Source organism: Lactuca sativa, chromosome 4, assembly GCF_002870075.4.
Source record: "Lactuca sativa cultivar Salinas chromosome 4, Lsat_Salinas_v11, whole genome shotgun sequence".
Classification (NCBI taxonomy): Eukaryota; Viridiplantae; Streptophyta; class Magnoliopsida; order Asterales; family Asteraceae; genus Lactuca; species Lactuca sativa.
The window spans coordinates 18,547,284-18,560,054 of record NC_056626.2 but is presented as its reverse complement, the minus strand read 5'-3'; the positions used below and the strand labels follow the sequence as shown (position 1 = coordinate 18,560,054).

Below are 12,771 nucleotides of genomic sequence, written 5' to 3'. Positions count from 1 at the left end.
CGGAGCATACCATTGGATTTCATAAGCACCAAACCAAATAATAGGCAAATTTTTCTTTGATGTTAGCACATACCATTGGATTTCATAACCTAAAATCCTTTACTGTTCATCCGACTTCGAAGCCCATATATTTCTTTAACTCATTTAATTTGATTTTCATATAAAGTCAAGCATCAGAGTTGATTTTGGCGATGCTTGGGTTAGGAATCGAAAGGTCACTACAGTTTCAATATGGCATTGAGTCATTCGATCTGATTTTGACTAGTATTGTTGTTCACATCTTGATGTCGTTTCATTAATGGAAATCACATATGTTCTTGAAGTTCAATTAAGAGTCAAACACAGAAAGTCGAAATTGATGATTTTGAAAGTCTTTGATAATCGATGGTTGAAAGCGAACAGGGAATATATATTTGGAGTTGAAATCGACTTTGAATGTCGATATGTTGATATCAATTTGATTTTGGATCTAATTGTTTTGATTTCGTGAATGAACAGCGTACAACGATTATTTTGACTTTGAAGGCTCGATTTGTGAAAAGCGAAAGCTTAGAGTAGATAGTTAAAGTTTGAAGTTGATTTTGATTTGTGTAAGTCAAATCATTGTGTTATGTATGTTATTCGACTGATTGGAGTTCGAATTGGTTTTCATTCCCGATCTGGGTTTCGTTTTGGGATCACGGTCGAACATCTTGGGGTCAGATAACCTAGTTTATTGTGTTGTATTCGTTATATGGTGTTAATAGTCGATTGTATTGTGGTCAAGGAATGATGGAAATCGAAGGATTGAAGATGATAGTGTATTTGATTATCGACTTGGTTGTATCTGAAAAGTCAACGAATTAAATTCAAAATTAAAGCTTCGACACTGAGAAGTGAACTGAGATCGAAATTGGTTGTATGTAAATGTTTCAATTGATTTGATCGTGTACTGGGAATATACTTTTGGAGTCGAAATCGACTTCAATTTATGATGAATGATTTGCGAGTTTAACTGTTGTTGCTTACGAAATCCAATGGTAAGCTTTGTGTTTCGACAAGATTTAACAAGGAGAATTATGACAATGTTACACTTTGGTCGCTAGAGTTTCAGGATTGTGGTAGTTTTAGTCGAGTGATTTTAAAACATGGCTGATAATGACCAATTACGAAAGAAATTTAAATTATAGGGGCCATTCGTGTAATTTAGATAACTAGTTAAGGGAGGAATGGTTAAAAACTAACGATAATGACCTAATTGACATGTACAGTAAAAGTTAGATGACCTTATGAGCAAGAAAAAAACATAATTAGTCAAGTCGGACAAATCACAAAAGTTCATTGTTCTACAGTGACTTTCCAGATTATGTTTGAAGTTTATGTACAAACACAATAAACATAAATCTGAAATATTCTTCATTACAACATAACTTCAAAACAGAGGTTTAAAAACAAACATAATATAAATGTTGAAACACAAAAATAAGATAATGGTTTTAAAAAGTACTAGCTAGTGTTTACAACAATAATGTAAGGATCATTAGGTAGATTGCAAGCTTGTTGCATAGACCAGCCTTGATGTTGGTATAATTTACAGAATAGCTCCACCAAGAAGTCTATTGCCCTTGAAAACCAAAAAAGAATTGAAATGGAATGGAATTGGATTTCATTCCTTTGTACATTCCTGTTTGGTGGATGTGGAATGTAAATAAAGACAAAAAGATACCTTGTCAAGTAAAGAAGACCATTGCTGCAACTTGATTAATTTGTTGTAGTATTTGTTTCAACTTCAGCTTGTACCTGAGCATATTATAAGTAGTTGAATGTTAAAAATGACTATTTTACCCTTTCGTATCATATGATTCTTTTCTCCCATGTTTTTTGATCAATTCATTACTAACAACCAACACTACACACTCTTTTGAGCATCTTTCATGCAAAATTTATTCCTGGATGCTATAAGAATACACACCTTAAATAGGTAATTTTTACATTTGCATAAACTATATACAGAAAACTAGATGGATGAAGTTTGGACTGACATCTATACCAATAACACTTCAAGCATAAAGGCAATCCATCCCTTGTTTGGTTGTTGCAACATAAATGGTAGCTTAAGTCATTCACTACCAAATCATTCCTTGATTTAATTTTTAAGGCCCATCAGGCAACCAAATTGCTTCAGGTAGTTGATTTTCTATGGGGTTAGAGGTTCTCCATTTCAACTACATTGAAACTACAAGACAAACCGAAATAAATCAAACTCTTAATTTCCCCCAAATAACATTTCCAAACTTAGACAATAAGATAAATGAATATAGGAGCTTACAGACCATACACCACATCAACTGCAAAAGAAAAAAATAAAAAAAAAATGTCAAAGACCTCAATAAAGTGTTAATGATCATCTCATAAGTTATTATTATTATTATTATTATTATTATTATTATTATTATTATTATTATATATATATATATATATATATATATATATATATATATATATATAAAATCTCCAAAAGTGGTAATTAATTTTCTGATTCATGTAGTAATCGATTTCTCAAACCTACCAACAGTAAGCATTTATATTTCTAACTCATATGAAGTAGATGAAGAAGGAAAAGAAGATGCAGAAAATTGAAGGACTTTACCTTCCATGAGGTTCGACAATGCTTAGAGGCGATGATTCCAGTTCAATGCGCAGGAAATATTGGTCAAAATTGAAAACAAAAACCACAAGAGCAAGAGCTCCTTGTATTATATCTAGGAATTGTCTAATTGTGTTAACTTTATAAGTTTTTTTTATGTGTATTAAATTATTGACTTGGACCCTAGGATAATTGGTAAAAGTTTGACATTTTGATGAGAAACCTTGGTTTGAAAATTCCCAAGGAAATCCCTCACAATTTCTAAGAAACTTCCTAGAAACCACTTAAATGAAATGCTTCTAACGTAAATGTGAGGCTTTTTGTTATATAAAAAAATGATATCATTTGTTTATAATAATAAAATGGTAAAAAACAAACTACCGAGGAACTACCTAGGAACATTAAATATACATTAATTTCGTAGGAAAAGTATAGGAACTTCCGAGAAACTTCCGAAGACGGATAATTCATCGGTATTTCCTCCAAATTTCCGAGGAACTTCAAATTAATTATCAGAAGCATGTTTTCCTCGGAATTTCCTCAGTAATGTGTAGGAAGTAGCGAAAAAAATTTGGTCCTAGGAAACTTTTGTAGGAAACCCCACATTTTTCTAGTAATAATAATAATAATAATAAAGTAAATTAATCCATCGTCAAATCATCAAATGAATCAAAATTATTGCGGTCTAGTTTGATTAACTTTCTACAAGGTTCAAAAAAAATGAAAAAGGCAAAAAGCAAGTATTTGAGAACAACAGATTAAGGGCTAAATACGTCATATTCACAAGTTGATGCATCATACATTTATACTTTTATATGTCTATATTATCCTTAGTAGTTTTAAAATTTAATAATAAATGTTATCAGCAGGACCATAAAATCACATTTAAATCGGGTGTTTTTAATTGTTTTTTTTATTTATTATAATTTATTAGATAAGACCTTACATCTTTTAAATGAACCCAACTTGCAAGCAAGTTACATTAATAATTGTAATCACCAGCTATCACAAACTTTAGTTTCATTTTAGTTTCTATATATGCATTTTGTGAAATAATCAATCAAATATATTCTTCTAATTTTTCTAATTAACTGTTTTTGCCTTTCTTTTTCAAGCACAACTGTGAACATTCTTTAACTATTTTTAGCATACGGAAGTTTACAACATGACAACCAGTGGTTAATATATCTCCCAACTCAAGTATCGATAAACCAAATTAAAGATCAAAAACTGACTATTAACTTAAGGAATGATGTTATTGTGTTAAAATGAAAAGAAATATATATATATATATATATATATATATATATATATATATATATATATATATATATATATATATATATATATATATATAGCATCATTAATAACACAAAATACAAATTCTGTTCATGAGACAAAACATATAAAAAAGGGAAAAGAGACTTACCATAAAAAACACTTCATAGATGATATCCCCCAACTCTCTGCAATATCAATCTTGAATACTGCTCATCATAGTTCTAGCATGTGAGTACATGATAGATATGTAGCCTAGGACAACTTGCCGACGTTATGCTTTCTTTCTTATCCTATGTACGTATACATGAAAATAACGAAACAGGCTAATAAATAGTTTATGCAGTTAACCAACCGGAGCTTATGAATCTTTAATAAACTTTACGATTAATGGGTGATATATAAATTTTCAAATGCGTGCCTTCGTGACCTTTTGAGTATGATTTTTTTGGGGGGTTTTAAGAAATAGAAAAAGAACTCAAAGATGGATAAACAAAGACCTAAGAATATCTCCGGCAAGTCATCCTTGGCTGCACTACACATAACTTGTCTCCACATGCAAGAACTTGGATGAATTTATCTCCCATGAGACCGAAACAAGAAAAGGATCAAATGTGGGAACTTTTTTCGGATTGTGGAAAGAGGATGAAGAACATAGTGATGAAGATGAAGATTAAGAATCAATGCTTAATCTTTTTTTCCAATTATGGAAATAGGATGCGTTAGTTGGAAAGAAGAGTCAATTGTGGGACTTGATTTCTATATATGGAAATGGTCTTTTCATTTGGACATTTTTGGGTGTATGAAAAAATGCCTTGGAGAGAAGGGTCTTCATTGGAACATATGGATATTGCGTACATAGAAGAGGGTATGATGAGATGGTGATGGTGATATGGAATATATGGATGGGGGCATGGCATAGCATGTTATGTGTCCCATGTTTATCTTGTAAGTTGAAGGTCTCTTTATGGTTTCCCTCATCTACTTGATGGGATTGCTTCAATCTTTTTTTTTTTTTTTTTTTTTTTTTTTTTTTTTTTTTTTTTTTTTAAATCTTATCTCCTGTTTAAAAAAAAATGGATAACATGATTTGTGAGTGTTTGTTTGTTTTTTTAATAACAAAATTGGTATATTTTTGTAGAGTATTTTTGTTAAAAGGGATTGATTTTGGAAACCTGTATAAAAATCGGTTGATTTTAAATTTATTTGTAAAAATGAGTTGGTTTCCACTGGTTCCACAAGAAAACCAACGGTAGTTTCATAATGTTTCATTTGACCCCTATGGTTTATAATTTAAGTCTTCTAACTTATAATTTGAGTCTTCTAACTTATACAAATATGTTATTTACAATTTCTATTTTGTAAAGTTTGTTTTTTTACCTCTATTACATATACGATATAATTTGTTTATTAAACATATACAATCTAAATTTATGTAATATTTTAAAGGGGGGTTTTCAAAAAATTCCTTAGGCTTTAATATCATATTCAATTAAATCCTAATATTTTTTTATTAGCAATTAAACCAAAAAAAAATGTAAGTGTTTTATTTTGGGAAAATGACTTACCAAGGTAATTAACTTTTTGATATGTTCATATATAGGTAACTATCTTTTTTTTTTTTTTTGTATATATCTAGATAACAAATTTGTTGGAAGTGTTCACATATGACCATTATGACCTGCTATAGCAGGTTAAATCCTAGATGTGAACACTTTCAACAAATTCGTTACCTAGATGTGTACAAAATAAATAGTTACCCAAATATGAATAAAACGAAAAGTAAAAATAAATTACATGAATGGTCCCTGTGGTTTGGAGGAATTTGTGTTTTTGGTCCCTAACTTATTTTTCTAAGTCGGATGGTCCTTACTGTTTATTTTTGTTGCGCATTTGGTCCCTGCTTACCTAAAAAGACTATTTTGCCCTTATTAATTTATTTTTTAATTAATTTTCTTATTTATGTATTTATTTTTTATATATTTAAAAAAATTAATAGACCCCACATATCTGTATCTCCTCACCATAAACCTCAAACCATTTTTGAGAGATTTAATTCAGATGATCCCTACTATTTTTTTTGTTGCGCGTTTGGTCTCTGTCTTACCTAAAAAGACCATTGTGCCCTTATTAATTTATTTTTTTAATTAATTTTCTTATTTATGTATTTATTTTTGATTTATTTAAAAAAATTAACAGACTACACATATTTGTATCTCCTCACTATAAACCTGAAACCACGTTTGAGAAATTTAATTTGGGTCTTACCGGTCACCATCTCATCTCTCATCCTCCTCAACTTTTATTTCTTTTCCATCTTTAGTGACATCGACGTCTTCATCATCCTTCTTTTTTTGGTACTTCAACTTTAGCGAACAAACACCATAACCTACTGTTTCTTCTTCTTTAGTGGTTGTGGTGTTGATTCGATGGAGTTGAAGGACCGAAAAAAAAAGAAGGGATGGTGAAGACGTTGATATCACTAAAGATGGAAAATAAATAGAAGTTGAGGATGATGAGAGATGAGATTGTAAGGAGATACATATATATGAGGTCTATTAATTTTTTTAAATATATAAAATATACATACATAATTAAAAAATAATAATAATAAAGGCACAATAGTCTTTTTAGGTAAGACAGGGACCAAACTCATAACAAAATTAACCAGTAGGGATCCTCCGAGTTAAAAAATAAATTAATTAAAAAATAAACAGTAAAGATCATCCGAGTAGATACAAATATGTGGGGTCTATTAATTTTTTTAATATGTAAAAAAATAAATACATAAATAAGAAAATTAATTAAAAAATAAATTAATAAGGACACAATAATCTTTTTAGATAAAATAGGGACCAAACACATAATGAAAATAAACACTATGGGTCCTCCAAGTTAAAAAAATAAATTAGAGACAAAAAACACAAATTCTCCCAAACTACAGGGACCATTCGTGTAATTTACATTTACTTTTCATTTTGTTCATATTTGGGTAACTATTTTTTTGTACACGTTTAGGTAACGAACTTGTTGAAAGTGTTTACATCTAGGATTTAACCTGCTATAGCAGGTCATAATGGTCATATGTGAACACTTCCAACAAGTTTGTTATCTAGATATGTACAAAAAAAGATAGTTACCTATATGTGAACATACCGAAAAGTTAATTACCTTGGTAAGTCATTTTCCCGTTTTATTTTACCCGGTCCAACAACTTACGAGGCCTTTTTTTTATAAACAAGATCAAAATTTAAGGGTTTTTTTTAAATAATTGTTTTTTATTTTATTTTTTAATATTATCTTATTATTTTGGTATATTCTGTCGGTTTGACGAATTATATTATCTTATTTTGATCTTATAATAGTCTCTTTATCTAAAATATAATATCCATTATAAAAATAGTTTTTTTACTAAAATAATTGTTTATTATAATTTTCTTACAAATAATATCATTCACGGTTGTCAAGATCGGGATTATATATAGAATCATACAATCCTACGATCAGGTAGACCCGATAATTTGATACATGACACAAGTTTTCGTGTATAGTTTTAGAAGTTTTTGTTTTTTATTTATTCATTTCAACACAAGTTCTAAATTTATGTTTTGTGTCTTACACATGTCAAATACGAATTTACATGTTTAAACATATATAAAATACGAATTAAATCCGTTTAACATGTGAAACATATACAAACGTATACACACTTACATACACGAATTAAATACATGTTTTCCTAGATTAAAAAAATAGTATTACAGAATGCATGTATAAATTCGTGTAAATTAGTGTTTTCGTGTAACACGGTTAAACACGTGTACATTTGTGTTGCGTCACGTATCACTCAGATTAATTACCCGTTGTGTTTGGGTATCATACCCAAAACAAGTTTTATAATTTGTATCGTGTTCATGTTTTACAACTTTATGTCGTGTAAATACATGTCCGACACATATATTTGTTTGACAAATGAGCTATTTGTGTCGAGTTCATAACAACCTTGATATTTTTTGTTTGGAAAATATGTTTTTTTAAATTAATTTTTTTTGTAACTTTAAGATTATTGTTTTTAGAAAAAACATCATAAATGGTCTCTGTGCTTTCCCAAAATCTGAAGTTTAATCCCCGTGGCTTAAAAACGTCATAGATGGTCTCTGTGCTTTCAAAACTTTTGACGATTGGTCATTATTGCTAACTCCGTTAAGTTTTGTCCGTTAATTGAAGGGTATTTTTGTCATTCCACTACCACAGGGACCATTTATGATATTTTCTCTCATTTTATAAAAAATGAAATAATATACAAAGGGGGCCCCACCTCTCTCTCTCTTTCTCTTATTTTCTTCTCGTTTAGCACCTCACAACCCCCCCCCCCCCCCCCCGATACTTACTCTTGTTGTCCCTATTTCTTCTTCATTAGACTGCCAAGACTCACCCACCGGAGGTGGATGGTCCTCCGATCGCCAGAAAACGCGAGATGAGAGAGAGGAGGTTGTTGCCTCCATCCCAACCTCCAACAGATCCCTTCCCGTCGAAGCTCAACCCTCGAACACCCCATGTCGTTCTCTCGTTTTCTTCTCCTTCAATCGGATGAAGACGAGGTCCCACACCCCACCCGACTTTCTGATTTTGTCCAGTTCTTTCTCAAACTGGTGAGGGCCAAACTCCTCCTTTCCCTTTTCGCGTTAGCCGGAAACGAACAGACAAGAGAAGGGTCGTTGGAAAATCCAACAACCCTTCTTCATCTTCACCGATTTCAGTCGTCGGACCACCTCTTTTGACCACTCCGTTCGATTTCCATTCCCATCAGATGAAGACGATGACCAAGGTAAAGATGAAGGCACGTTGAGGATCAACTATTCCCTCCTTGTGATCTGTTAAAACCCACCGGAGAAACTCATTTGCTGATTTCGTTCGTACTTCTCCCTTCCGATCAGACGAAGATTGAACCCACGATGGTCGCCGGAGGTCAACGCCTTCCCTTTCTCATGATCTCTCAGCCTCACCGGAGATTCCCAATTTTTCCTTCTTTTCGTTTGTTTCTTCATCCACCTAATGAAGACGATGATTCGTTTCCCCGTTGTTTGTACCAATTAACTCAAACCCCACCTCATTATTGTAGCACTTAACCATCGACAACTAGTTTAGAAGTAACCACGAAGTTTATTCCTTTTTTTTCCTATACATCGATTCAAGAACCCAAAATTCAGAACATGTTTAGTATTTTAGGGATTGTGGTGGTGTTCATACGAGAGAGAGAGAGAGAGAGAGAGAGAGAGAGGTGGGACTCCCTTTGTATATTATTTCATTTTTTTATAAAATAAGAGAAAAGATCATAAATGGTCCCTGTTGTAGTGAAATGACGAAAATACCCTTCAGTTAACAGACAAAACTTAACGGAGTTAGCAATAACGACCAATCGTCAAAAGGTTTGAAAGCACAGGGACCATCTATGAAGTTTTTAAACCACGGAACTTCAGATTTTGGGAAAGCACAGAGACCATTTATGATGTTTTTTCTTGTTTTTAATTTAAAAAATATATGTAACATAATATTATATGAGAAATAAAATAAAATAATAATAAGATAATACTTTTTGTCATATAAAAATATTACATTAGTATTATAATAAAATAATAAAATAAAAATAAAAAATTAAATACATAAATTATTAAAAGAAAACCTCTAACTTTTTATTTTATGAAAAAACCCTATTTTTAATATACAAATTTATATATGATGTAACTTTTCTAAAATAAAAGATGTAAAAAAATAATATATAAATTATGAAGGTTAAAATAAAAAATAGAAGAACCGAATGTAAAATATTAACATACAAACATTGTTTTTCTACTAGGGCCACCTAAAAATAAATACAAACCAATTTAAAATCAATCCATTTTTGTAAAGTGTCTTAAAAATTCAACCCATTTTTACAAAGAAAAAAAAAGTTTCAATGAACAATAAATTTGATAAGCCACCTGTATATGATAAATGATAAATAAATTATAAATTCTAGAATATGAAAACTCAAAAGCTTTATTGTCGATGGAATCGAACAACTTAAACTTTGGTATAGGGATGTTATTCGGGTCGGAACCGAACCGAACCGACCCGAACCCGAATAAACCGAAAACCGAATAAGGGTAATTATATGAACCGAAAACCGAACCAAATAAGCAATACGGGTTCGGTTCGGTTCGGGTATTATTTGATTCGGTTCGGTTCCAGCCCGAATAACCCAAATAACATGTACACGGATTAATTATTCTTGATATATAAAATGTAAAATCCAACCACTACATTCTTAAGATATAGTTATTAAGCAACATATTAAACACTAAACATTAAACATCTAAAACACCCAAAAATCTATCTATAAGTATATAAGTTAAACATTAAACCTTACTTGGGTATTTTAGGTAACGATCGATAGAACACAAGACCAAATAAGCAATCGTGCAAGTGGAAAAAGAATGTGACTTTTCATATTCGGTTCGGTCCTTTTGGACCGAATAAGCCCTTATTCGGGTAACCCGGACCGAATAACCCGAAAACCGAATAAGGCTTATATAGATACCCGAAAACCGAATCGAATTGCTTATTCGGGTCTAATTCGGTTCGGTTCGGTTCGGGTTTTCGGGCCAAATTCTCATCCCTACCTTGGTATGTCTTAGGTACCGTTGGTACATATAGGAACATTATTTTGTGAAGGCTAGATACAGTTAATTTTGAACTACTTTTTAATCTGACCAACCCTTTAAAGCTTATTTATTGTCTAGTTGTACCTTATGTTTTTATACTTGAACCAACATGTGTGGGTTGAAAAGACCCCATTTCGCATTTCCAAATGTTTAGGTTTGTGAGGGTTGGAATTGAGAGAAGAGAAAAATACTATGTGGCGTGGGACGGATGAACACCCTCTACCTTTATAATGTGCCTCTGTGATGAAGTTTAAAAGTTGACGTGCATAATTTAATAAAGTAGGTTAAAGGTTTAGCAATTATTTGCCCAAAATATTGCTATTGATTTGTGATTTACCCACATAACGGACCATTGGACGGGTTTAGTATTGACTAATCGGCCAGATGATGCGGTTTACTGTTTTTAGAAAAAACTTATAGCGATCAAAAAAGATATTAATGCATACATCACCCAATAGGAGACATATAGATAAAGAATATATATATATATATATATATATATATATATATATATATATATATATATATATATATATATATATATATATATATATATATATATATATATATATATATATATGGGAAAAAGGAATATACATTACAGCCCCACCTAAGCTTAGGTACTAAACCTCTTGAAAATACATTGTTTTACTATATAAAGATTACGGTTAATGGATTCACGATTAATACTTCAAGATGTAAATTCAAGATCGACACAATAGGGTTTAGGGTTTAGAGTTTAGGGTTTAGGGTTTAGGGTTTAGGTTTATGTTTAGGGTTTAGGGTTAAGGTTTTGGGTTTTGGGTTTAGGGTTAGGATTTAGGGTTTAGGGTTTAGGGTTTAGTGTTTAGATTTAGGGTTTAGGGTTTAGCTTTAGTGTTTAGGGTTTAAATTTAGGGTTTAGGTTTAGGTTTAGGGTTTAGTAATGTTCACTTGGATGAAGTAATAAACGATAATTGAGGAAAGAAAACGGAGATGATAAAACGATAATGAAAGAAAGAAATGTTCAATTGGATGCTAACCATCTATTGTGTAGATGTAGAGCTGATTGTGGACCAATTATTTTAGTTATTTTAAAAAAAAATTGATTAATAAATATTATTGAATTAAAGATAATTGAAAAATACAATATAATTTATTGTAGGGGCATTTTAGTAAATTAATCTAAATTTAAAAAAGAAAAATTACATATGTTAAGGGATCATATATTATATTAATTTTAAAATCTGATTTTATTGATGATAATTCTCTTAATTCAGATATGCTAATAGAATATATTTATGAATATATTAAAAAATAACAATATTTTTAAAACATAAAATAATAAATATTCTGATTATATATATATTGATTGAAAGAACTTTCTGAAGAATAACAAATTAGCAGATACAAAATTTCATCACATTCTTAAAAAAAAAAAAAAAAAAAAAACTTATATACAATTCTATAACAATAGAACACTCACTAAAAAAAACCACAGTGTGTGGATTATTCTATTTGAATATTCTACCAGAATATAATATTACATATATCTTATTGTTCTATTGTCGATTATTCTACAGAATATAACGATGAATGGTGCATTCTTTTTGGAAGATCGATGACCATTGTTCATCTTAATCTCATACACCATCATCCAACCTTGAGGTCCTTGATCATCATGTTCCTTCACGTGTTCTGTGAGAATAACTACAAATCGAATTATGTAAAATAAAATTCCGTGAGAATGATTTAATATGACAAATAATAAAAAAAATGTAGTAATTTTGATAGAATATACTGATATAAAAAATACCAATGTTACATTATTGCATAATAATTCATATTAGAAGCTTTAACAAGTTCATATTCGTTAAGAATGCTGGTTTTCAAAACCTTACTTATAATTCTACCAGAATCGCTACAAAAAACAGTTAATAACACAAAAACATCCAACTCAAAAAGGGTTTTTGAATTTAGAAAACAATTCTTACATACATAATGTTATTCTCTTAGAATATACAAAGTAAAAAAAATTGTAGAAATCTTATGAAAAGGTAGACTAATTTGTAAACAACATACCTTGAAAGAATTATCGACACGAGAACCATCGATCAGAAAAGTTTACTTTGGAGCCGGTGCAACCAATCTTTGTTTCTTTCCAGCTGTTTGATTGTGGATTTA

General features: G+C 30.5%; 1 long non-coding RNA gene across 2 annotated transcripts; it reads right to left on the bottom strand.

Annotated features, from left to right (window-relative positions):
- Nucleotides 1-1,372: 1,372 nt before the first annotated feature.
- On the bottom strand, nt 1,373-4,828 carry LOC111880112 (uncharacterized). Of its 2 annotated transcripts, none has more exons than XR_002846366.2 (2): nt 4,056-4,828; nt 1,373-2,327 (listed from the first exon to the last, which is right to left on the bottom strand). It is a non-coding gene; the product is annotated as an uncharacterized LOC111880112 (long non-coding RNA). The 2 variants fall into 2 exon arrangements; XR_002846369.3 differs by lacking the exon at nt 4,056-4,828 and adding an exon at nt 2,630-3,885.
- Between the last annotated feature and the right edge of the window lie 7,943 nt (nt 4,829-12,771).